This window comes from Miniopterus schreibersii, assembly GCF_964146895.1.
Source record: "Miniopterus schreibersii genome assembly, chromosome: 9".
NCBI lineage: Eukaryota > Metazoa > Chordata > Mammalia > Chiroptera > Miniopteridae > Miniopterus > Miniopterus schreibersii.
The window spans coordinates 30,135,446-30,163,241 of record NC_138118.1 but is presented as its reverse complement, the minus strand read 5'-3'; the positions used below and the strand labels follow the sequence as shown (position 1 = coordinate 30,163,241).

The following is a 27,796-nucleotide window of genomic DNA, read 5'->3' as shown; positions in this document are numbered from 1 at the left end:
AAAGCTGGCCACTGAGTGTATTGATTCTGGGGCCTCTTGGGACTTTGATGTGGGACAATGTCAGAATCTTCTTGTGACTGCCCCTGGACAACCTGTTTAGAGCTACAAAACAATCCAGTGTTTGTGGTTGCTTCTGCTGAGCCTGGGTGTGCATGGGAAGACCAAGCTGTGCAACAAGGTTGACTCCCACCAGCATCAAGCTCAGGGGCAGTTCAGCAAAAGGCCCAATACACCCCAAGATCTGCTTCTGCTTGCCAGCTTCCTGGTAGGCTCAGTCACTGAAAGATACTTTAGTAGTACTATAGTTACATAAAGAAGGTTCTCAGTGAGTCACCAGGTAGGGGTGAATAGTGTTCACCAGATTGATACAGGTTCAATCTTGGTGTCAAGTGCTGGGTCTGAGACCACTTAGCTAAAATCCCAGTGTATACTAAGTCTAGCTGCCACCCACCAGGTGCTCACAGACCTTTGTGGTGAAGCAGAGTCTCAGGAAATCTTAAGGGTGATGTCAGCAGAATTTATGAGGCCCAAACAAATCAATATTGGGTTATGTGAAAGGAAGGCTCCTCACAGGTAGAGAGCATGAGGGAAAAATGGCCCCCATCCTGGAGTCACACAACTCAGTCTGTGAGAGTCTGCCAGGAGCCTGAGATCACCAAGGCAGGGCTGCCAGTAGTCAGGAAGGTTGGGCTAATGGATCTCCCATGAGGGGAAGTGCTGGTCATGCTTGGGGAAATAAGGATGGAGTCGCTCCTGCACCAGAGCCACAAAACTCAGTCACTGGGACTCCCTAAATCTGCTCAGACCTCTATAACCCTATGCAGCTGAGTCCTTAGCAAGGTCCGAGCTCTGGAGGCAAGGGTGACAGGTTGTCGGCTGGGCTTTTGCATTCTCTCAAGCTAATGCCCTATGGTGGGGAGTACTCCACCCAAGAATGATGGTGTCTGTGGTGTGAGAGAGGGACTCAGCATGGGGATTCTGGAGGCTCTCCCTTCAGTTTTCTTCCCAGGCCCACAAACCCCAGTCTTTTCTCATGTCACTCTGCCCTCCCAGCAGTAGAGCTCAGGGTTAGTGGCTGCAAATAAAATTTTGTGTGTTGGTCCTTTCCCTGGGGCACAGGTTCCCCACAGATTTTCACCGCAGATGTTATGTGGGCACCTCTTCACAGCTCTGGTGCTCTGGGCTGGGGAGCCCCAAGTGAGTTTGATGCCCCGTGCTCTTAAGGGGGAAATGTTGCAGCAGAGATATCCCTCTGGTATTGCCTGTGGGAGTGGGGCCAGCTCTTTTCACATCTTGACCCTCCTTATCAGTCTTAATTTGGCCTCTTCTGTAAATCCTTGGCTGTAAGACTTTTGTTCAGCTAGTCTTCAGTTGGTTATTCAGGATGACTATTCTATATTTTAGTTGTAATTCCAGTTTGGTCCTGGGAGGAGGTGAGTGTAGCTTCCACCTACTCTGCTGCTATCTTGGATCTTTTGGAATGGTGAGATTTCAGTATCTGATGTTCTCTCCTCTCTGTTGATAATGCATACTAATAGAAACTGTAATATTTTTCTGGTTTTCTTTTTTATTCTTTTTTTTTTCTTTCTACCTTAATTCTGTTTCTGCTCAGGACCTTCTTCCTGCTAACTTCTGTAATGCTTCCTTTCTGTGCATTTGTCTGCTCATGTTTCTTTTATCAACTAGTTCCCTGTACTCTCAGCCACCTTTCTCTTTTTTAGCTCTGTCTCACAAGGAAAGTATAGGACTTTTTTCTTTTGATTAAAAAAACAAAGAAACAACTTTTTATCTGTTGACCTAATTTCCCTCTAGCTTCTTTGAAACCTAGCTCCATTATCAATCTTTCTTCCTTCAGTTTTTTTTCTTCATCACCAGTTTCTTTAATTGCCTTCAGATACTATTTGGCATTAAATTATAGGTATCAAATATCTTAATTTTAGAGATTTAATTCTATAAGAACATGTAATAAATTAAAATTGTAAAATACACATAATATTAAATTTAGCTTTTTAAACAATTTTTAAGTATATGGTTCAGTAGTATTAATTATACTTGCATTTTTGTGCATTCATTTCCAGAACTTTTTTCACTTTGCAAGATTGAAATTCTGTACCCTTAAAACAGTAAATACCTCTCCCTTTTCTCCAGTCCCAGCCCCTAGCAACCACCATTCCACTTTCTGTCTATATGACTGACCAATCTAGGTATCTCATACAAGTGGAGTCATGTAATATTTGTCCGTTTTCTCCCCCGTTTTAAAACTGATTTTTAGAAAGAGAGAAGAAGGGGGAAAGAGAGAGATTTGTTGTTCCATTTATTTGTGCATTCATTGGTTGATTCTTGTATGTGCCCTGACTGGGAATTGAACCCACAACCTTGGCATATTGAGACAGCTCTCTAGCCAACTGAGCTACCTGGCCAGGGCCTAAATATTTGTTATTTTATGAGTAATGTATTCATTTAGCATTAATGGTTTCAGGGTTCATCTATTTTGTAGCTTGTTTCAGAAATTCTTTCCTTTTTAAGGATGCCTATACTACATTTTGCTTATCCATTCATCTGTTGATGGGCATGAATATATAAATTGGAATTGTACTTTTCATTTATGGAATTTATTATATGAAATTATCAAAGCACTGTTCTTATGGACTACCCGGTAGAACATGGAGTTAAGGTTGTTATATAGTTATAAGTATTTGTTCAAGAGAAAATTTACTCACATTCAGGATAATATTAGGACTCATTTATTTGACCAAAATCCAGGCAAATAAAAATTCAGATTAAAAATTCAGATTGAGTACAAAAATGCTCACATTTTGAAAATTGCCATTTAAGTGTATATGCAAGCTATGCATTAGGCTTTTTTGTCAACAAAAACACAATATTTGTCAGAATATAGTGGTTTTTTGTTTTATTTTGTTTTTGAAATATATCTTAACTGATTTCAGAGAGAGGAAGGGAGAGGGAGAGAGAGAGATAGAAACATCAGTGATGAGAGAGTCATTGATTGGCTGCATCCTGCAAGCCCCGCACTGGGGACCGAGCCTGCAACCCAGGCATGTCCCTTGACTGGGAATTGAACCGCAATCTCCTGGATCATAGGTAGATGCTCAACTGCTGATCCGAGCCTGGCAGGGCCAGAATTTAATGTTTTTAAAAATAGCATAACAGCCAAATCATTTTTATTGGGGCTCTGATCCTAGAGCTGTTGCCTCTGATGTTCTTAAAGCTGTTGTTTCTTTAGTGTGCTCTATTAGTGCCACTACTCACTCTGACGACTGATAAAATCTGTACCTCTCAAAGGTTTAAAATAAGAAAATTTCAGACTACCAAAGTATCTGTAGAAGTTACAACTTCTATGTAAAGAGGTCACCCATTTTTTGTAGTATGATTGTGTCACTATTATTGCTTTTAAATAAAAGAATTTAAATATCATATATAGGACTACACAGGGACTCTGTATTGTATGTGCACTTGTGTGTGTGTTCCTGTGTGTTCTAGTATTTGGTTCTCAATTTCCATTTCTTATAGATTAGTAACACCAAATTATAGGGGGCATGAAAAAGGTAAGAAAATAGTTTTTCCTTTGTTGAGTAAATATTTTGTTGAGTATATATTTTAAAGGCCCATGATCAACAGTTGAGAAGGAAATACTTTTTTGTGTGGTGAAATCAGTCCAATGATTAAGCATTGTGTAAAGACAACACTAAATCATTGTGTTTATCTGTATCTTCTTTTGTTGATCTATAATTGACATATAACTCTTTACTTGTATTTTAAGTACCAGTCATAAAAGTTTGATTTTCCTGGGGCTAGTTGAGCATTCTATAAAGATATTTTTTTTGTTTTAATTCTTAAAGTCATGTCACTTCCAACTGGATATGCTAGGTAAGTAAACAAATAATACACATTCTTTATGTACCAATTGCTGAGAAGTTGCTAATAAAGAGTTTGATATGATTTAGAGCTTGGGGTACACCTAGGCATGTAGCCTGGGACCAACATATAGTTGTAAATAAATGTAAATTGTTTAAATTGTTTAGTCATATTGTTATTGGTAGAAAACAAACAACTCTTCCACAGGATCACTAGAAGTGTTTCAAGGATCCATGCATGGAAGATTGTGATTTGGATGCGGCAAGATGATATATTTGTGATGTAATAGGTGGGTGGGGAAAGATTAACCAAAGAATTTATATGCATATATGCATAACCCATGGAAACAGAGACAATAGTGTGGTGAAAGCCTGGGGATAGAAGGGGTCAATGGGGAAAAAGGGGGACATCTGTAACACTTCAATAATAAAGATAAATTTAAAAACAAAAGGAGTTATTTTCCTGGCTTCCCAATCTCCCATATTCCTCCCTCCCACCATGGAAAAAATACAACCATGTCTTCAACAAGGGCAAGGTGAAGGCCAGTGTCCAAAGTCTCAGCTTCATATTCCCTAAGAGTCCACGCAGTCTTCCACAGACCCCCGGTGGTCACAGGACTCACAGGGTAGCATACTCCTGGGCAGGAGAGAACTTGAAGGAACAGGGCAATGCGGTCGTGAGCAAGAGAGAGCTTCTTTATTCACCCAGATCTATGTATTCTCAGGCTTCGGAGGAACCAGAAGCTTTTTCAAAACAAAAAAATCTGCTTCCCAAACTTTCCCAGGCTTCTGGTGAGTCCAATGATCCCTTTCCCAAGTTAGACTGACAAGCTTCTATGGTCAAACATCTCCCCCTGTGCCATTTGACCTTATCGGGCATGTCCCTATCTCCTCCTGCTTCCCCCTCCCACATACACAATCCCCTTGGAGAGACAATGCTATGATTTCTTGGGATGTGAAGCTGTAGCTTCCTGGTGAAGCAAGCAGGCCTCTGCTTCACAGCTGAGTATACTCAACAATGTCTGACTCTCCCTTGTTCTCTTTTCTTGCAATAACTAGCTAATGATGATAACAATATTGTTGATATTTTAAATAGGGACAAAAAGACAAGAAAATAATAATTTTTAATAAAAATAACTATGAAAAGTATTTTACATTTGAAATGAAATTTAAAGCCACTTAATGAAGAAATAAAAGTAATAGTTAAGGGTCTCCTCCTTATTTATTAGTATATACTATTCTTAGTTTATATTTTATACACAAATTACATGATCCTATTGTGCTTGTTTCAAAACTTATTTTATACCATTAAATTATGATCCTACTAATATGAATCTCTTAGTGAGTTAGTGCAGTTTTTAAAATGTATATGTTAAAGCCTCTTGGTTTTTCTATTATTCATCACTATCAACAAGAACGTGTGCTTCAGATTATGTTTCCCCTCACCAGTAGTAGGAATATAATTAAGATTGTCCATCGGAGATTACTTCATTTTATAATTAGACCCATATGTTTTCAAAGTAATTATCTTTCATTCATTGGCCCATTTTCAGAAGAATATTTAGAGACCTTACTCTGTAGCAGGTACTTTTCTTGACTTTATTGTTTGTTTTTTGTTACAGTAGCTTAAGCACATTCATGGCCTGAGGATAATGACTGTTTCTGTGTTCAAGTTTTAAGAAACAAAGAAAGAAAAACAATAAAACAAGAAAAGAAAAAGAGAACCTTCTTATCAATCTGAATGCAAAGAAAGATAATTTGTAAAACTGAATTTTCAGGGTTGTATTTGAAAGTCAACCAGAAACTCCATTTATATTTAAAATACTGCAGCAGAAAATCTCAGTAAATTTTCAAATTACTATTTATTTGTCTAAAGTAAACTAAATTTAGTTGTATTCTGCTAAGTAAGAGTCTTTATTATATAGTACAGAAATTGTTAACTCATCTAGAGTGCTTCATTTTTCTGTAATTGGCTCATGACAAATTAATATCCTCATTCTGTGATGTAACATGGATCCACACAGATAATAACTGTAACAGTTCTTTAACCATGTATAAAGTATGTGTCTTTAAATACATTCTATGAGATTCTTGTAAATACATAGGCCAAAGGAGAACTGTTTGTTTATGTTTTTAAAACACATTGTATCCAGAAATCTCAATAAATTTTTATTTACCCAATAATTTTATGGAAATTTTGGAAGTAAAAGTAAATAGTGAAGTTTCTAAAATTAATGTCTGTAATGGTGAATACAGCCAAGTTAAGAAAGCCTGAAGAGTTTAACTAGTTTTTGCCCCTTTCATAGGGTTTCCTAAACTAGATTCTTAAGTATTTAGAAGTTGGAACCTGCTGACAAATAACTTCATCAGGAGAGTTCTTTGTAAGGAGGACAAATAGTGGGTTATAAGAATTTAACATTGCCAAATCATTGATTGAGAAACATTTTCAGTAGCAAGTTCAGTATACTTGCAGATATATTTTTTTTTTTCTTTGATGCTGCTGCTGTGGATCTTTACATTGGCACCCACAAAATGATTTTCTAAAACCTTTGACTTGATATGCAGTGAAGAGTACTTTAAGATAATTCAAGAAACAGTCTGGGCATGGGATTTTGAATTTTCAGCAAAGTTTCAGAAATATGACTAGCTACTGTGAGTACCTAGAGAGTATCTTGTCAGTTTGGTTTGGTATCTTGGAAGCTCCTAAGCAGTGCTTACACACAGTACATTTTCAATAAATGTTGGACTGTTATTATAGTTTTGTGACTAAAACCTAATAGAAAAAACTCCACCTGATTATACTTGAAAGCCAGTTTCCTACAGAGTCTCATCTAAATAAAAATATACATAAAAGAGTGCAGGGCTATTAAGTTTGTCCCCTTCTCTGTCAATTTTCAAGCTGTATTTTTTTGAATATAAGAAAAAATAGTGTTTTGTAAATTTTCTGGATATATGTATGTATAAATATACTCACAATCGCTTTTTCAATTATAAAACTAATTAATGATGCTGTTGTAAATTTTAGCTGACATAAATTTTCCCACTATTGACCTTGATCAAAATTCATTTTATTTTATACTGTATGTTGTTAAAGTATACACCATTTTTAATTAAAAAAAAAACACACACAAAAAAAGGAATTGACACAATAGATGTCTCTATGAAATGGACTATTTTTAATAATTTTAATGCATTGGAGTCTTTATATGGATTTCATTCTAGAGTTATAAGTTCATTCACCCATAATATAGAATAAAATGAACTACCACAATCAAATGATGATGCAGAATTATTATTAACAATAGATAAACAAACTAACAACATATGAGACAGCCATCTAATAAAGGATGACTGCTTCTCTTAATGAAATTTTAAAAAGAGAAGTTAATGTTTTTTTTTATAACTGTCAGCCTGAAATTTGAACAATCTCTGTTGCATCCTCCTATTGTGTTAGCTATGAGATTGTGTAAGAAAATTCAATCTATCAAAGCATTTTGTATCCTAAGTCATATAATTGTGTTGTTTTACTGCAATAAATGTATAGATTAGCTTCTCACAAAGGAGCTATGTAGACCTGTGAAATAAGCAGAATTAAAGGGGGATTCAGTACTGTAAAATGGGCATACCTCCTCACCTGACCTCATCTTCCTTGAGCTTACATTCTGTCTTTATTTTCTTTGCTGCAATTAAATTGACTTCAGAAGAGAATACCTGACCTAAGGTATTCCAATGGAAGTGATTTTCTTAATCATTGTTCTGAACATTGCCTAATCAAATTACATTCCATTCAAGAGGTTATATTAAAATCATTAAATCTCTGGATATGTGGGTATATTAGGTAAGATGATGGAGATAGAACTTCCATCAGTGTTGGTGGAACTTCATTCAGCTGAATAGTCAAATCAAGAAAATGGAAGTATTGAATGAAATGCTGTGGATATGTAAGAAGCCAGAGTTTCCTAAATTTAAGTAGCTTTAATATTCATTTAGCATTTATGAAACAAATACTATATCCTGAATGACAATATGCTGGTGTTACCCCTGAACATTTTTTATCTCAAAACATTAATATGTAAAGGGTACTCCTTATTTCTAAATATATTGTACTGTAGTAGAATCCCAGAGACCTGTTATTATGTTAAGACTATGAATTTGCTAAAGAAGAGGTTTGGGGATGGAATCATTTGACAAGTGGTAGAGAGAACATGAAAAATCCAAGTCATCCAGGGTTATCAGACTCCTTTTGTAGTTGGAGCTATGTATTCCTCAAATGACTGAGAAATCCTGAACTCCCATTATCCTAAATCTTTTCTATAAAGTTAAAGGATTTTACTTAAGGTTTGGAGTTTTTCTTTAAACTGCCTGCAACACATTTGTTATGATTTGAAAGAGATAGACAAAACATCTCCAACATCAAGAAAGAAGCTGCAGAGTAATTTTCATATATGTTAATTTTGTCCACTTCTCTAAACACTGTTTACAGACGAGCATGCTTATTTTGCTGAAAATGACACCTTCCTTTCACCAAAAATAAGTAAGCAAAATGAGAAAATATAGAGCCAAGGATTTGTTCTGAAGATCATAAATGTTGACCTGATATTACACTTGGTACCTATATTAGTAAAAACGACTATTGGTCAGCATTGGAAGGAAGATGAGCTAATCATTTTCTTATATGAATGAAATGGAAAGAAGGGGATTGCCAAAAGAAGGAGGGATGAATAAGAGAATAAAAGAAGAATAAGAAAGAAAGCACTTTTAAATCTGATGCATTTTTTAAGGTTTAAGCCTCGTACTACAATAAAGAATGTGAAAGAAAACAGATCGATGTGTTCTGTATAAATCTCAGTTGCTTAAACCTGCTTTACTAATTCTAGTAGCAGCATTCTTGAATCTTTCTTTGCCATTTTCTTCTAATTTAGTCTTATACTTTCAGTTGAAAACAATAAAAATTAAAGTGTTTTCATTATTTATTTTTATTTATTCTTAAAATTTACCTTTACTGTTGAAAGTATTACAGATATCCCCTTTTCCCCCCATTGATTCCCTCCACCTTGCTCTTACTCTCCACCCCACCCCTGGTCTTCACCACACTATAATATGTGTCCAAGGGTTATACATATATGCATAAAAGTTTTTTGGTTAATCCCTTCCCACCCTTTCCTCCTCCCTTTCCCTCTGAGGTCCCTCAGTCTGTTCCATGCTTCCATGTCTCTGGGTCTATTTTGCTCATCAGTTTATTTTGTTCGTTAGATTCTACATATAAGTGAGATCATGTGATACTTGTCTTTCTCTGACTGGCTTATTTCACTTCAGGTCCCTCCATGCTGTCTCAAAGTGTAAGAGGTCCTTCTTTTTTATAGCTGCGTAGTGTTCAACTGTGTAATTGTATCACTGCTTTTTTATCTACTCATCTACTGATGGGCACTTGGGCTGTTTCCAAATCTTAGCTATTGCAAATAGTGCTGCTATGAATATAAGGGTACATATATTATTCCTGCTTGGTGTTTCAAGATTCTTAGGATATATTCCTAGAATTGGGATCACTGGGTCAAATGGCAGTTTCATTTTTAATTTTTTCAGGAACCTCCATACTGTTTTCCATGGTAGCTGCACCAGTCTGCAATCCCACCAGCAGTGCACCAGGGTTTCCCTTTCCCCACATCCTCACCAACACAGGTCATTTGTTGATTTGTTGATGGTAGTCACTGTGGCAGGTGTGAGGTGATATACCTCATTGACATTTTAATTTAAATCTCTCTGATGAACATTTTTTCATGTGTGTCTTGGCCATCTGTATGTCCTTTTTGAATTGTCTATTTAGGTCCTTTGCCCATTTTTTAATTGAATTGTTTGTCTTTTATTAAGTTGTATGAATTCTCTCTCTCCCCCTCCCTTACACTCTTTCTAAAAATTAATGGAAAAAATATCCTGGGATGAGGATTAACAACAACAACAACAAGGGTAGAATATATTAGCAAAGGGGTTCAAGCAACATATTAGAAAACTAAATCTCTTTCTTGAGTATCAAGAAGTTCCTGGAAATACATACATACTAACATACGTACATGCATACATACAACAAAACTAAACCACCTAGCAGTTGTTCTTTTTATATAATACAGTTTCTGAAGATAGGTTAAACTCTTTGTTAATATCTCTTACCATTAAACCTTAAATAAATTTGTAAGCAAATTTAAAAAGCAAGAAGAAATTAGGAGAGTTCTCGTAAATGTGAACTGCATAGAGATCCTCCTTTTATCCAGGAAGTCTTACACATTCTATGTTGCTCAGTACACTGTGATATCATCTCTTATATATTCCTCATTATACTGCACACTCCATGAGAGCTGAGATGTGGCTTTATCTGAAAGTCTGAATAGTCAACAACCAATCAACACGTGCATGTGTATAGTATATGTAAGAAAATTCTTATTAGCTTCTCTACCTCTGGTTTGGCTTTTTTCCCCCTTCACTGGCTTAAGTTTTTTGTTGTTGTTTTTTTTAAAAAAAAATTATTATTGTTTAAAATATTACAGATGTCCCTTTTTCTCCCCAATGACCCATTCCACCCCGTTCCTTCCCCCTCCCCAGTCCCTCTCCCCACCATTGTCCATGTCCTTGGGTTGTGCATATATGCATATAAATTCTTTGGTTATTCTCTCCCCCTCCACCCACCCGCCCTCCTCCATCCCTCTGACATTCATCAGTCTCATTGTTGTTTTTATGGAGGGTTTTTTGTTGTCATTATATAATTAACTGATCATTTGGTTCTTAAGTGATCATTTGGTATGTAATTAAATGATCATTATGATCACCATGATCAGTAACCTCTGACTTTTTTTTCTTTCTTGAACTTTAAGTTACAAAAATAATATGCTCTTATTTAAATAAAATCTGTATGTTGCAGTGATGAAATGTTCTTTGTTTATTTTTATTATTAGTGTCTTGCAATTTCTTTTGTATTTAAATTTGACTTTTATTCAAGAAATACATGTACAGAGTTAAAAAATCAAATGAAACAAATGCTTATTATAATGGAAAATAGCAGCTCTCTGCCCTGTACCTTCCCATACCCAGTCCTGCTATGCAGAGGCAACTAACTTGTGGTATTTACGTCCATAATTTTAAACTATATGCTTATTGCTATTTCTTGATTTATAAATATTCAACCTTAATTTTGAGCAATGAAAATAGAAGAGAAAGGCATGTAAATAAAAAAGTGAAATAAAATCTAAGCTAATATATACTACAATACAGTTCTGCCCAGATTCTCTTTGGGCCCATAAAGAACAGATAAAAATATTGGATTTTCCAAATTGTTTTTAAGACTATATTATGTAAGCTTCCATTAGCAGTAAACAAGATAATGTTCATTCATTTTTCTGTATTCTTGCCAACACTGGGTAGAATTCAGAATTCAAATTTATGCTATTCTGATGACATAAAGTGGTATCTCCATTGGTTTCTTAATTTGCATCTTCCTGACAACTAATGATATTGAACATTTTAAAGTATGCTTGACAGCTACTCTGGCTTTCCCTACTGAGAAACTGTCTTTTCAGGTTTTTTGCTCACTTTTCTATTAGTATATATTCCTCTGAGTATATATTCTAATTTTAACTGCTTGTTGGTTTTAGGTATTTCCTCAGTTTGTCTATGAAATTTATCTATGGTATCCTTCACTGAAAAATTCTCATTTTTATGTAGCCAAATTCATCAATTTTATGCTTTATTATTTATATTTTTTAAGTCTTATTTCAGAATTGTTTTTTACATTTAGGTCTCAAAGATAGTCACCTAATTTTTTTTTTTTTTTTAAATAAGCTTTGAAAAGATAACTTCCACTTTAAAACTCTTTAATCTCTTTGGAATTAAATTTGTATAAGGAGCTAGGTTTATTTTTTGTCATATTCTGAGACTATTTTTCTTTCTCCATACAATGAGTCAACACTAACCTTTTCTTTTACTCTGTGATATTACCCTTATTATATATAAATCTCTTACTGATATGTGTATTTATTTCCAAACTCTATATCCCTGCATCTGCACCTGCATCCTTATATTTGTCATAGTTGATTCCTTCTCTTTGCCTTTTATTTTTAATTTTACTTTGATGTTAATAGACCTTTTATAGCATATACTTTTCTAAATGTATTTGTAGATTATTTTTAAAATATAGAATCTATAGATTAATTTAGGAAAACATAATATCCTTGAATATGGGAAAAGGAAAATAAGTCATATTGAGTTAGGAAATAATTTAGACTGCTACATTTTAATAAGATCTCTGTTTCTTTTGGTGGCATATAGCAGGCAGGAAATAATTATGGACAAGAGATTAACACAAGGAAAGTCAAGAGTGGAGCCCTCTCATGTGCAAAATTTTATTTGTTGAATGTAGTAATTAGGTATTTATGAATAAATTGCTGTGATTTCTGACAACATTCAAAATAATAAAATCTTCCTAATCATATTTTTAAAAAGAGAGAACTATGACAACAGAAACAGTAGATGGAGAATGCTCAAATGTAACAGAGTTTGAATTACCTTAATTTCTGTGAGTCTGAATTACTTTAACAATCATGACTAACTAAAATAATGGTTTAAACTTATGCTTTGCAGAGTACTTAAGGCTTTTTGGAATACCCCCAAGGTATCTGGAGACATAATAGTGGTGAAACTGAGTATTTAAATGGGTTTTGGATTCTACCAGAAAGCTTCATTTTTATCTCTTTAAATAGTCTATCCTTCAGTAAGATTTTATTGGAAGACAGGATTTTTAGCCATAAGTGTTTGAAAAACATTTAAAAAAAATTAATGAATTGTCTAAATGCTAAACGAAGATGGCATATGATGTCATCCATCTGTTCAATGCCTATGGCAGACATTGCTAATTGAACACAGCATTCTTTCCTGCTGCAGATTCAGATTTAGTTCCCATACTATATTCCATGTGGTAACTACCAATCAATCAGTATTAGTGTGTGAGTCAAAACTTATTTAATATATATACACTACTAACTCCTATAATTTTATTGGACCTTCAAAACACTTATTTTAGCTTAAGAAATATATGAGCTGAATCTTTCAGATTAAAGAAGGAAGAGGCAAAAACAGAGAGTGGTTAAATAAGAAATGGACCTGGGAAATACAAATAAGTATTAAGGTAATAATGTTCACATTGTGATTGTAAGGAGAAAATGCTTACTACCAATTTGTTAACTGTGTAAAGGCCTACAAAGCCTATTTAGTATGGGTTAAAGAGGCAATTTAAATCAGTCATGTTTTCAGTTGAGAAACTTGAACCATAAATAATTTCATTATATGCATTTAAAAAATTTTAATTAAATTTATTGAGGTGACATTGGTTAATAAGATCATATAGGTTTCAAGTGTACATTTTTATGATACATGACCTGTATATTGCATTGTATGCCCACCACCCAAAGTCAAATCATCTGCCATTATCATACATTTAAAATTTTATCACCAAAAATGTAAACCTTCCAAATCAATGTAAGGGTAGGAAATACAATCTGAATCTCTTGGAAATGCATTTCATGCTGTCTCCATGGTCCTTGTTTTGTACCAGACAATGGATTTAAAGTTCTCCAAATTAAAATGTACAAAAGAATTTCATACCTGCTTGAAGATTTACAAAGTAATAAATGCATTAACAATTATCTTTATTTGAGGTTGACTATGTTTTATGTTCTATGAAGTCATTGAACTAATTATGACATAAATTAAAAGTTAATTTTCAAAGCAGTAACAATTATTTGTCTCTATTAGCAGGGCTACTGTAATGTGATGCTGGGATTGAATTTACCTAGGACTCCATATCAAGGTTGACTTGAAAGAATTGTAGAAGATTGGACAAAAAAGGTAAGTGGTCTTTTGGTAATAATTATCTTTTGTTCATTGTGTTTTCTGTGTTTTTAATGTTTCTTTTTTTCTTTAATTTTTTGGTTTAGTATCTTTACCCAAAAGTTTAAAAAAGTTATCAGTGAATCATAGGGACATGTCAAGTATGACAATAGGAATATTCATTGGTCTCTTCTCTTGGGCTTTCCATTTCACTCTTTGTTGTGCTCTCTCTCACTGTTTTTGAAAATTAACATAAATGTATGCAGAATGTGGATTTGGTTTTAAAATATTGAAGTTATTAGGCAAGAAAAGCACTTGGAGTATTTTCTGTTACCATTTTGCTTGCCTTTTATTTTGGTGCTTTTAGTGTTATTTTATTAAGGTTCACTTGATATTGAGGTTTTGAGGGCATCTAGAAATGCCAAAAAAATAAAGTGAATAGCATACTTGAAATATTTTTTCTCAGAAGTTTGATTTTTCTTATAAACTTTGAGACCCAACAAGTCATCTGTTTAGAAAAAAATTGTTCCCCAGGTCAGTGTAGCTCAGTTGGTTGAGCATCTTCCCATGCACCAAGAGGTCATCAGTTTGATTCCCAGTCAGGGCACATGCCTGGATTTCAAGCTCAATCTGCAGTAAGGGACATGCAGGAGGCAGCCCATGGATGTTCCTCTCTCTCTCTCTCTCTCTCTCTCTCTCTCTCTCTCTCTCCTTTCCTTCCTCTCTCTCTCTAAAACAGAAATCAATAAAAAATATATTTTAAAAAATAGAAAGGATTTTCCTTTTTTTAATTAAATTTATTGGGGTGACAATGGTTAATAAGATTATATAGGTTTCAAGTAAATAATTCTATGATACATGATCTGTATATTGCATTATGTGCCTACTACCCAAAGTCAAATCTTTTTTCTGTCACTATATATTTGAACCTCTTTATTCTTTACTACTTACTCCCTCCACATCCCTTTCCTCTGGTAACTAACATACTATTGTCTGTGTCTGTGTTTTTTTGTTGTTGTTTTTTTGTTTTTTTAGTGTTGCACTTCTTTCAATCTAATGCTAGTTTTCCTTGGTATCTATGTCAACTTAGAGAACTTTAAATCCATTGTTTGGTCCAAAACAAGGACTATGAAGACAACATGTCATGCATTTCCAAGAGATATAGATTTTATTTACCATTATTACTCAATATATAATGTTTCTGTAAAATTAGTTTTTTAGTGGCATTATTGAACTATGGTATCAATAAAGCAGTATATCATAGGTGGCCAAATCTGTAATAATGTAATTATAAAAAGAAAGCAAAAAGAAATTTTAGATGAGGAGTTTATATAATTTATCTTCACAGATTTAACCCCTCAGTAGAAAGAAATCATGCTACCCTGGCATGTTCAGAATTTTCTTTTCTTGTCCACCCCACCCCACTCCACCCCAGAATTCTTTATCAACAGATTTTACCATCAGTGTAAGACAGTCTTCATGATCCTCACTGTTCTGCCCACATTGTTCTACCTTCTTCTAAAATTCCTCCCGATAGAGGCTCCATATCTTCCCTGAAAGATTTTTGTCAATGACCTTGAAATATGCAGTCAAGTAGTTTACCTATTAATTTGCTTGTGCACTTTTTCATATTTTTTTACCAACTTTATCATTTTGTCAAATATGTGAACAAAATGATTCCATATTTATTTAACATTTAAGTTTTTCAAGCATGTTAGCATCTTTTTACTTCATTTTATTATTTTATTTAAACTCAATTTTATTATGGCAGAGCTTATGGTGTAAGGCGAGCATTATTACCTTTTCTTTAGTATGTGGAAAGACTAAAAGAAAATTTAAATGATTTGGAAAAAGTATAGCTTGTTATGATTTTACAACTAGTAATAAACAATTAGGTATTATTAGAACCCTTATCTGCTAATGCTCAGTCTTTTTCTTCTAGGTTATGTACATAATTTATGCCTACTATAGACAATGGTTAGGTGATATATTCCATCTTTGTAAGGTCTTTTAATATTTACATTTTCATTTTTGGAGTAATAGGGCATTTGTTTTAATAATAGCAAGGGGATTTTAGATGTATGAGCTGTAGATACCTGACAAGAACATCATGGATCTATGAGAAAAAAAATTTAAGAAAATAAATGATGTTTAGAAAATAAAGACACTTCTTCCCAGGAGGGAACATAATTATGTTTGAAGTTAGTCCTCAAAACTGCTTCTGGAACTCCCTAAATTAGGCTTTTTCTAGTCAGATGTTTATAGTTTCAGTTTTTTATATATTAAAATGAAGACCAACCACATATTGGTGTAAATAACTTATATGCATAATGCCAATAGTTCATCTTAATAGAAAAATACATCCTGAAAAAAGTGCTTTTTATCTTGGAAATATATAGAATTATGAACTCTAGAATTGGAGGTATTATAATAAGAAAAGTATAAAATTATGTTTAGAAGCAAAGCATCGGGAGTCAGGTAGATATGAGTTTGCATTCCTGCTGTCAGTTGTTAGTGTTTTTTAAATCAGCTTTGGTTATTCCCTAAAAAATTGCACCTCAGTTTTCAAACAGTACAATGAGGGAGAGATATAACTGGTTTGGATTGTTGTAGGAATTTGGCACTTGATACACAGCTATTTTCAAGAAATATTAATTTTCTTCTTCCCTTTCCACTCTATTTCCTTCCCCAAAATCCCTAAGGGGAATACTAGGTGGAATCTTCCTACTTTTAAACAATTTGTTTAGTATTATCCTCATCTTACCTGGCCTAGGTTATACTTCTAAAATGTGAGCTCAAATGTTGTTTCATAAAGCTTACAACTAAGAATGTTTGTTTATATGGGTAAATGGGTAGTTGGGTGAGTGTATTTGTATGTGTGTGTTTTACTTCACAATATTTGCAATTACTTTCAATTTCCATTGTAAAAGTATTAAATCTAAATAAAATATTCATTTTAGTTATTTCAGTGGAGGAGAAAAAACATAATTCACATGCTTATAAAAAACTTATGTTTTATAAATAATTATTAAAAATTAGACATCATACATGATAAAATATTTGCTCTAATTTTTAAATTACTGTAAAGTAAATTAACTAGAAAGCTGATTTAGCTGAGTGAGGGAACTGACTGGGTCAATGATTCAGATACAGGGTGTGCTGACATTCTTGGGAAAAAGAAGCAGAGTAAACAAGACTACAGATAGAGAAGCTATGGTGTGTAGCTGTTGAGAACACAAGCTTGAAAATCAGTTTGCCTAGAATTGAGTTATAGTTGCAAAACAAAACTACATACGTGAAAGTTTGGACAAATCATTTCTACTCTCTAACCCTTAGTTTCTGAATCTAGAAAATAGACATAATAGTATCTACTATGTAGAGTTGATTTAAGAACTAAATGCTAAATGTGTGAATACACATAAAGGGCATAGTAAGTATTAAAAACACTCTTTTTGTTGTTTTGTTCCCTACTATATTAGTTTCAAAGGTTGACTGTATTATTCAGGCCACCTGGAAAATATCTTGTGTAACATTCTACTTTGGTCCAAGAAATGGTAAAAATGAGTTAATTTTGTAAATGTGCTTGCTTTCTGTGTTTTGTTTAGGAAGTATATTAGTTTTCTACTGCTATGTAACATATTACATATTTAAAAGCTTAAAACAAGATACGTTTATTATCTCACAGTTTCCACAGGTCAGGAGAAAAGGCATGACTTAGCTCAGGATCTCACAAGGCTGCAATCAAAATATGGACCATACTGCATTTTTGTTTGAAGTTCAGGACCCTCTTCCAAATTCATTGGGTTTGGGCAGAATTTAGTTCATTACAATTGTAGGACTGCAATCCTCAGCTCTTGGAAGCCATCCACATTTCCCATCCAAGTGGCCCTCTCCATATGCAGCTCATATCATAGCAGCTTACTTCTTCACAGCCAGCTGGAGAATCTCTAAGGTATATTAGCAAGATAAAGTCATGAATGTATGTATGCATGTAGATATGTAGGTATGTATGTGTGTGTATGTATATAGAATATGGATATGTGTATTAACACAATCACTGAAGTGGCATTCCATAACTTTTTCCATATTCTATAGGTCAGAAGCAAGTCATAGCCCTGCCCACAAAGAATGGGAAGGAATTATACAGGGTGTGAACAATGGGGCCACCCTAGGGTCTGTCTGCCTCAGCACTTTAAATTTCTTCATTTAAAATTCATGTAATATATTATTTTAGAATTTTAGAATTATTTAATATTTAATAAAAGGAATATTGTCAAAAATTGTAAAATTTTATTTTCAGTTATGCTTACAGTATAACTCCCAATAGACCATTCCTCTCTGCCTAATATATATCCATTATTTCAAGCGGGTTCACCACCAGACTAAATACAGTCTAACCTGGTGTTTAATACTCTCCATAATCTGACAAAACCTAAATATCCAACCCTTTTCCCCCATTATTCTGATATGTATACCTTGAGCTACATGACTCACACTTGCCTACATCTTTGCCAATGCACATCTTATTGTTTCCCTTTTTCCATCTCTTTGAAACACATTTACATCTTTACCACTTACATTACATTTTTCCTGTTTTTTCCACCTTTGTAGCCAGCCCAGGATTTTAATGCATAGTCTCATATCTGTATTATATGTATCATTTCATATAATAGTATCTTAAGAAATATTCCCTAAATAAGAAGGTACCTTCTTGATTTAGAACACAGTTTGAGAGTCATATTCAGTTTGAAAATCATATTTCCAAAGATGTTATTCATAAATTATATTGATCTACTAATCTAAAGTGTTTCTCAAATAATTCTTAAATTACCTTTAGAATTCAAAGGCTTGGGGAGGTGATGCAGGGAAGAAAGGGTTAAAGGGGATAAAAAGAGGGCATCTGTAATACTTTCAACAATAAATTTTTAAAAAGAATTTATTACCACTTACACATTTGGAACTGATTGTACATGATAAAAACATGACTAATTGGGGTTCAGAGGGTGGATTGTGATAGGCAACCTCTAAGGGTCCTTAATGATCCCTGTCTGCTGGTTTTATACCATTGTTTTTTCGCTCCTGTATTTATCAGAGTTGGTCTATGTGTGGCCTATAAAATATGGCACAAGTGATGGTATGCTGCTTTTCAGATTAGGTTATAGAAGATATTAAGATGTCTGTTTTGGGTGTTCTTTCTCATTTCTCTCCCTCTCTCCCTCTCCTCCTCTCTTATGACTTACTATGGAGGAGGCTAGCTGCCATTGAGAGGTTCATGTGGTGAGGAACTAAACTCTCTGACCAACAGGGAGGAATTAGCAATAATCAGCAACTTTCTGAGAAACCCCAAATTTAAACCATCCAGCTGAACCACTCTCTGATTCTTGATCCTCAGAAACTGTGTGAGATAATAAATATTATTTGTTCTAAACTGCTAAGTTTGTATGTAATTTATGTAGCAATAGATAATTAATACATAATATAATATCATACCCTTAAAATTATTTCCACAAATTTCATCGCTGTCCTTGGGTTTTGTACTGAATATATGATATGTAAGTAAACTTAATGGAATAGGCATGTATATTTATAAAACAGCAAGCCAAGTGAGAAGAAAATATGAAATGTTAGATTTTACCCAGAATACTGATTTTATATATAGAGCCCACTTTTAACCTCTTGCCCGTTGATCACATACATGTTGGAGAGTCAAGCTTACTTGGGGCTGGACAGGTCTGGGAGCTGGTCTGGTACTGGTTCTTTTGTAGAAGAGCTGTTTGGAATTGTTAAAAACTCCTACCTTTACAGAATCTGAGCTTGCAAAATCTATTTGACTAACCTGTCAGGCTAGTTTCCTGTTGTTTTTCTTCAATGTTTTCAGAGTTAAAGATAGAGTTAACAAGAAAGCATATATATATATATATATATATACATATATATATATATATATATAATATAAATATATAGGGTGTCCCAAAAACATGTATACACAATTTAACAGATGATAACTCACATAATTTTCACTCTTTTTCAGTTTTAACTGATTTGAAACAATGGGTGAAGCCAGACTAAGCTTTGAACAAAGCAAATTTATCCACTAGACTTTTTTATGGGGATATATTTTTAGACACACTTTACCGTACAAAACCTGTAATAGCCAACGAATTAAGGGTGCACAAATACGGGAAAAAAATATTTTTGATGTTTGTGATTCCGTAGCTTCGTGTTATCAGCAGTGCCTGGACCAGAACAGTGATAGTTTGAAACCAGATGTTGACAAAAAAATTACTGACTTCTGTAGATTCTTTTAAATTTTGAGAATGAGCTGTATGTTAATAAACACTTTATAATCATTCAAAGTATGTATACATTTAAGCTTTGAAATGTTGAGTTCACTAGAAAAATAATACATTTGATCTCTATAAAAGGAAGTTGAGAAGTATGTATCAGCAAATAATAGAGCAACATTTTTGTTATGAATTCTCATTAAGCCGTCATTCCATATTTCACTCCTATTTATTTACCATGATGATAGAACCTGGGCAAAAATATGGTTTTATATTAAAAAAAGGAAAAAAAAAATGGACCATTGTCCCTATATAAAAAAAAGAGAGTTTATATTTATAATTTAAGCTTTTGGCTTGGAGTGACTTACTAGTAAAATTTTTTATACCATTATACAAAATAACAAAATATGCATTTTGACTGGCCTGCTTTTCAGTTCAACTGAACATTAAGTACATTTTTAATGGTTTTATTTATTGGGAAGAGCAGCATTATAATAATCTTCTTTTTACAGTCCATATTAAGTATGAACCAACATCACTCATTACAAAGTTTGTACTTTGGGAAACATTTTCATGGCATCTAACAGTATTGCTCCCTATTTCTTAGAATTAATCTTTAATGATATAATTTTCCAAAATGAATTATTGCTCAAACTTTCTGATTGTGTTATGGTTAAAATCTTATCCAGCAAGTATATTTAAACTATCATACAAATTTGTATGGAAAGGTTCACTGAAACTACTGTTACACAGTAATTGTATGAAAATGTTATAAATACTATGAAACTTGAATGTTTTTCCTATTTCCCCCCTATATTGCATCCAAGGGGTGAATATGAAACCTTAATTTTAACTGTTGGCAATTCAAGTTTTTACTTATTGTCTGCTGGAGAACAGAGAACTATTATTGTAGGTGTCACATAAAGTAAAGTTAGAGTCTAAAGCTTTCTTTTAGCTGTTAGTCTTATTAAGGAGCTCTTCATGTGTTGAACCCAGCACCTGGTGTTATTGTACAAGTGATGCATTTGAGAGCCTGGGTAAAGCTTTCTTTCTCTTTACTGTGGCTTTAATAGGCTTTGCTCACATTTTCACTGTTACTCTGCCTTATCCAACTTTCTAGCAGCAACTCACAGCACAGTAGATCTAACATAGATTGATGTCTTTGCCTGAAGACTGAAACTTGTGTCTCAGAATTGCTAATGCTCACTGAACCACTTTATTGAAGATGAAGTAAATAAAACAGATTGCCATATGAGACTTATTTAAAATGAAATGGAATAATTTGGGAGGTTTAAGCCCATGAAAAAAACAAAGCAGTGAAACAGATGTGAAAAATTTTTATGTTCAATATATCAAAATATAAGTGTTCTTATTTTGCCTATACAATTAAATGTTAAACATAATTCTCAATTGCTGTATTTTTGGTCTTAAATAATGGGTCTTGCATAAGAAAGTAATATGAATAAAAACTTTTGAGAATACAATATTGTGATGATTTTTTCTGTCTTTTTCTGATACTTAAGTGCATAGATCAGTAGACTCAGAGAATTTAATAAACAACACAAATGAATGGTTTTGCCAAAGTACACTCTAGAATCATAAGGTTGGAAAAATAACAGTAATCTTGAGCCTAATAAAATATGCTAGTAGCCTTGAGTACTTTGCTCATTAATTTAAGAGTATGTGTTCACATGAGAACAATCTTTTTAGAAACTGTTCTGTGACATTTTTTTTTTTAATTTTTTGAATACAATACTGTTAGGTTTATATAAAGAACTATAAAATATATATTTTGTATATATTATCATCCAAAATAATTTGTGGGAGGAAAAATAAATTAGAGTAACATTATCATCTTGAAACCTATGAAATTATGACAACAGCACATGCTACCATAATAACATACATTGACATATTTAATGTGTGGAAAGTCTGATGCAAAGAGATGAAGATCTCTTATTTGATTATCAATGTAGGTCAGATTAAATCAGATTAAAGCTAAATATAGAAGAAAAATCAATTAAAAGGTTTTGGTAGAAAAGTTTTTGAACTTGCTGATTAAAGGTTGTTTTTCTCTTCAACTTTATAAAGAATCATTCATGTTAATATTTACTTCTACAATTTTTCTTATGATTTTTCCGAATTCAAGATAATTTTCACTTAAGTGTGTAGTTTATTTCTAAAATTTGCTAATACATTTCATTTATTTGTTTCTCAGGTAATGATTAATGCTTACTTTTAGGTATTTAAATACATTTTAAATTTAATCCATTAAATCCATTTTTCTTGTCTTTAGGTACCCAATTTTCCATTTCTCACAACTATGAACATAATGATTTCAACTAATTTTGTCATCTGTTAGCTGTAAAACATACATTATATTCTTATATGAACAATGAGCCATTTAAAAAAAAATATTTGACACAAGTTTTTGCTCAATCTTATAAAGGTATATAACACACACAATTATGTACAGGACATAATAATTGATAATGATAATAAATGGCTATGTTACTGGTTCATGTATTTACTACATTATATTTTTATCATTGTTTTAGAGTGTTCTCATTTTATTTATTAAAAAAAAGTTTGCTGTAAAGCAGTATGCTGTATTATGCTATTAGCAGCCTCATAAACCTGTTTACCATGTCTCTTGATTACATCATTTTATCTTGGGCTTGATTTAATCTCATATTGTTTTGTTCATTATGGCCACTAAGTGTATAAAATCCACTGCTAATGCTACCAATAAGAGACTGCATCAAGTGATTCATCTGGAAACAAAATTAGAAGTTATTAAGGACTACAAAGGTGGAAAATCAGTGATGGTTATTGCTCTATTCCACTATAGCTAAGATCTTGAAGAACAAGAACAAACTGACAGTGTTATACCCGTCTTATGGAAGACTAATTCACACAGAGACCAAATTTCCCATTAGGAGATTTATTACCCAGTGACTGACTGTAAGCAGGCTCCTGCCCTAAACAAACTCACAGCCCCAAACAGTCTTCACAGGGAGAATATAAAGGCAAAAACTACACTCTATTTGGCTAAGGGGGGCAAATGGGGGACTAACAAAGTAGTATACAAAAACTAAGATAAGCGTTAATTAACCTTCTTGTTTAACTATTCCCTGGAATTTTTACAGGCAGAAACCTTTTACAAAGTTTACAAAGAGCCAGGGGAGGGGAAGAGGTCATTGTTTCTACCAAATTTTGTCTCTTGCTTATCTTCAAAGTAGCGGTTGTAAGAGTAGAAAATGGGAGTGCTAAGATGGGAGTGCTATACTTCAACAGAAGCTGTTAAAGGATCTGCTTCATTGAAGGCAATGAGACTTACAAATATTTGAGAAGCACCATATGAGAGATAAAGTAACTTCTTCTGACCTAGATTGAAGACAAGACACAGAAGCATATCTCCCCCTAGCACCACGATGATCATAGCCAAAGCAAAGAGTTTGTTTGCAAGTTGAAAGAAAAGGCTGATCCCAACTACAATGTTGAAATTTACTGCTAGCTCTGCGTGGCTTGAATGATTCAAGAATTGTTTTTCATTACATAATGTGAGAGTGAGTGGTGAATCTGCTCGTGCTGATATGAAGGCAGCTGAAGAATTTTTTGGAAGCTCTAGGTATGCTGACTGTGGAGGAAATATTCAATATGGATGAAACCTCCCTATTCTGGAAGCAGATGCCTAAAAAGACTTTTGTTCATAAAGAGACCAAGTTAAAGCCAGGTTTCAAGCAGCACACTCGGCATTTATTCACCAAAGTTACACAACCCCTCACAACAAGACATTTTCCAGAATATGTAAGATAACATCAGCAGTTCTTTGTTCCTTCTGAGTCAGTGCTTTATAGCCCTTGGAACAGTAACCAACCCCAGGGACAATAGACATTCTTCCTCCCATGACTAGCTGACCCAACCGTACTACCTGTTTCATAACAGGCAATTATTCATTTGCAATCAAAGGTGAATAGGTTTACGAGGTCAGGCTGCCTTCAGCCATTTCTTTATGCCTCCTCTGTCCTTCAGAGTCACCCCTACAAGTCCTTTAACCATTGCTGCATCCATATAAGAGTGTATAAATGGTGCCTGAAGAAGACATCAGTAAGTTCATTTATGACTTCAAAAGATTTGCCAAGGTTGAAGAGATGGCAAAAGTCAAAAAGGCTGTGGTTGAGATGGCAAAAAACTTTAACTTGGATGTTGATGAAGATGACATTGAGGAGCTCCTGGAGTTGGTTCCTGAGGAACTAATGGGAAGTTGTTGGAACTGGAATATGAAAGCATAGCTGAAGAAGAGACAAGACAAAAGACAAACTACATGAGAATAAAAAGAAGAACCTCCAAGTAATTTCACAGTGAAGGGTTTAGCAGATGCTTTTGCAGACTTCAACAACCTCCTTAAAAAGTTTGAAAACATGGACTCCAACACTAAAAGGTTTTCATTATCTGCTTACAGGAAATCTATGATGAAAAAAAGAAACAAACCATCATGGACATATTTCTGAAAAGAGTGGCACCTCCTTAAGGCAAGTCTTTCAAAAATGTTTCCCAGGAGAAGGCATTTAAGGTATCATAAGAGATAGCTCTATGTGTGGTATTGCCCCTAAAGATCTTCCAGTGGGACAAAATATGATGTGGAGGACAGTGATATTTATGATGACCCTGTGATGGCCTGAGGTTAATGAGTGTGTTTCTGCCTTAGTTTTTAACAAAAAAGTTTAAAAAGTTTTAAAAATTAAAAATAGAAAAAAGCTTACAGAATAAGGATATAAAGAAAAATAATATTTTTGTACATTTGTGTTTGTGTTTTAAACTAAGTATTATTACAAAAGTCTAAAAGTTAAAATAATAAAATATTTATAAAGTAAAAATATTGCAGTAAATTGAAGTTAACTTATTATTGAAGAAAGAATAATAATTTCTTTATGAATATAGTGTAGCCTAAGTGTTCAGTGTTAATAAAGTATATAGTAGTGTACACTAATGTCCTAAGCCTTCACATTCACTCACTACTAAAATGATTCACTTAGAGCAATTTCCAACTGCAGGCTCCATTCATGGTAAGCAACCTACACAGGTGTGTCATTTTTTTTAATGTTTAGATATATGAATATTTGCCATTGTGTTACAATTGGGTGCAGTATTCAGTACAGTAAACTACTGGAATGTAGCCTCTGAGCAATAGGCTACACCATACAACCCAGGTGTATAACCCATCTAGGTTTGTGTAAGTGCAATCTTGGCTGTTTGCACAATGACAAAATCACCTAATGACACAATTCTCATAACATATTCTTGTCATTAAGTGATGCATGACTGTAATTTTTTTATATTATTAGTGTTCTAGTGCTCCTATACTTTATATTTGTTTCTCTTCATTGTTATATTCTACATATTTCTCTCAAATATGATAAAAGTCCATTTCTCTATCCAGAACTACATCTTATTTACTTTGGATTCCAACCATTTATCCCATTTGAGATTTTGGTTTTCAATGTCAATTCACCTTCAGAAAATTGTGTTAAGAAAAGTTTTCCTGAAATATGGAGAACATTACACTGAGGATCTGAGAAGCTGTAGGCCCTTTAACAGTTTATTCTGGATGTTCAGCAACATGACAAACTGCAAATAAGAGGAACTTGTAGTAAAAGAAGTGCATTTAGTGATTCTGTTCCTGAACTCACCCATTATTCCTTTTTTTTTCTTATTTTTAAAATTTATCTTTATTGTTGAAATTAGTACAAATATCCTCCCTTTCCCCCTATTACCCCTCTCCCACCCATTATTTCTCTATATTCTATCTTTTCTTTAGTCATCCCTGTTCCTGCTTTGCCTTTACATGTACTTCTACTTTTTAAAATATTTTATTGTCTATTTATATTACTAGTTTTGAGATAGCATGTGTTCTTTTGGCCTTAGTATCTAGTCTGTCAGGCAACACTGCACCCTCAGTTCCACATGGTGATAGTGATGATGATGATGATGATGATGATGATGATGATGATGATGATATCTGACATTTATTTAGTACTGGGTACTCTTCTAAGTGATTCACCAACATTAACTCATTTAATACAATCTATGAGTTAGATACTTGTCAGGTAGAGACCATTATTATTCCCATTTTACAGATCAAATAGGGCCCAGAACAGTTCAATAATTTACCCAATGTTTGTTCTACAGCTCATGTGTAGCAGAGCTCATGTTTGAATTAAGTAAGGCAGGGTAGGGCCAAAGCCCTCCATTGCTGGATTGGTCAAGACTGTTAAAAAGCCTCTCTTCTCATGCCATTCTATTTGTGATCCAAAACAGTATGAATTCAAGCTTAAAGAGGTTTATGGTGCAATTTATCACTCTGTACATTAAATGTTTGAAAGCTAGCATAGTCTAAAGGAGTTAACTTCTAAATTATAAAATATATTCTAAAATACATCATCTTTCTTTTTTCAAATGGAAGAACATGGAAGGTATGAAAATGTTAGTAAGTAAGAATATATTAAATCTGTTTAAGAAGTCAGTGGGAAGGTGGGGAGAGAGAAGTGGGTGAGGAGAGATTAATCGAAGAATTTATGTCTTTATAAGCATAACTCATGGACCCAGACATTGGTCTGGGGAAGACTGGGGGGTGGGGTGGATATGGGTTGGAGGGTATCAGTGGGGTTAAAAAGGGAACATCTGCAATATTTTCAACAATAAAGATAAAGAAACTTAAAAAATAAAAAATAAAAAATAAATAAAAAAAACCAAAAACACAAAAACGAAAAAAAACAAAGAGTAAGAAGCCACTTGGCTCAAATATTAAGTTGAACTAGCTGTTTGATTTGGGAAGATTTAACTTTCCAATCTTCAATCATTTCACTATAAATACAATCAAAACCATGTTTAGTATCTTTAAAAAAATAAAATAAATTGGTAAGAGGCCCCAGGCCTGCCAAACACCTGTGCTTTCCTTCAGCTCCCCACCAGCATGTTGGGTGCCACAGTGGAGACCCTGCCTGCCATCTAGATCTCCTGGATCATGTGGCCAGACAACGGGCAACATGGCAAACAACGTCTTGAAGATGACTGAGGAGACTGGGTCCACCATCAGCACCTGGCACTGTAGGAGCCAGAACCAGGAGTGCTGCATCGCTGCCCAAGCCCAAGTCCTGCACAGACTTCTGTTGCTCATCTGCACTGGTGGCGCCTGTCATCTCAGTAATCACCTATACCTCCAAGCACTCCTTGGAAGCACAAGTCAACGTGATGTTTGGAAATATCCTCACAGGTACCTATAAGGCCACCTTATGATACATGTTCCTGTCTGTGTAGAGCTTGGATAAGGTCCTGGAGGTGCATCCAGTTGTGTATTCCCAACAGGAGCAAGACAGGGAGGGCCTCAAGCTGTATGAAGCCCCAAAACTGGAGCACCTGGAGACTAAGTGGAGCACCAAGCACATCCAACCAGTCCTGAACTGAGAGCTGAATATGATCCCCTATAGCCAATCTAGACTGATCCACTTGGTAGGACCTTTGTACTGTAAGCTTCATGCCTTTGTTCATGGAGGTATCATCATGAAGCTCATGGAAGAGGTAGCTGGAATCGTGGCCTCATCACTGCAAGACCATCATGGTCATGGCTTCTGTGGATGCCATTAACTTTCACAAGATCAGAAAAGGGTAGATCATCACCACTTTTGGACACATGAGCTTCAGGAGAAATAAGTCCACTGAAATCAATGTCCTTTTGGGCGCTGAGCCTGTGGTGGACAACTTGGA

At 34.1% G+C, this 27,796-nt stretch overlaps 1 protein-coding gene across 7 annotated transcripts in view; it reads left to right on the top strand.

The window, feature by feature from the left end:
• Positions 1 to 27,796, top strand: part of FOXP2 (forkhead box P2) — a 664,287-nt gene that overhangs the window by 184,095 nt on the left and 452,396 nt on the right. For 6 of the 7 annotated variants that reach the window (XM_081147832.1, XM_081147831.1, XM_081147830.1 and 3 more), the window contains exon 2: positions 13,671 to 13,763. The gene's annotated coding sequence lies outside the window, so the exon portion shown is untranslated. The remainder of the gene's footprint in view (positions 1 to 13,670; positions 13,764 to 27,796) is intronic. The other variant, XM_081147828.1, reaches the window with a different exon arrangement.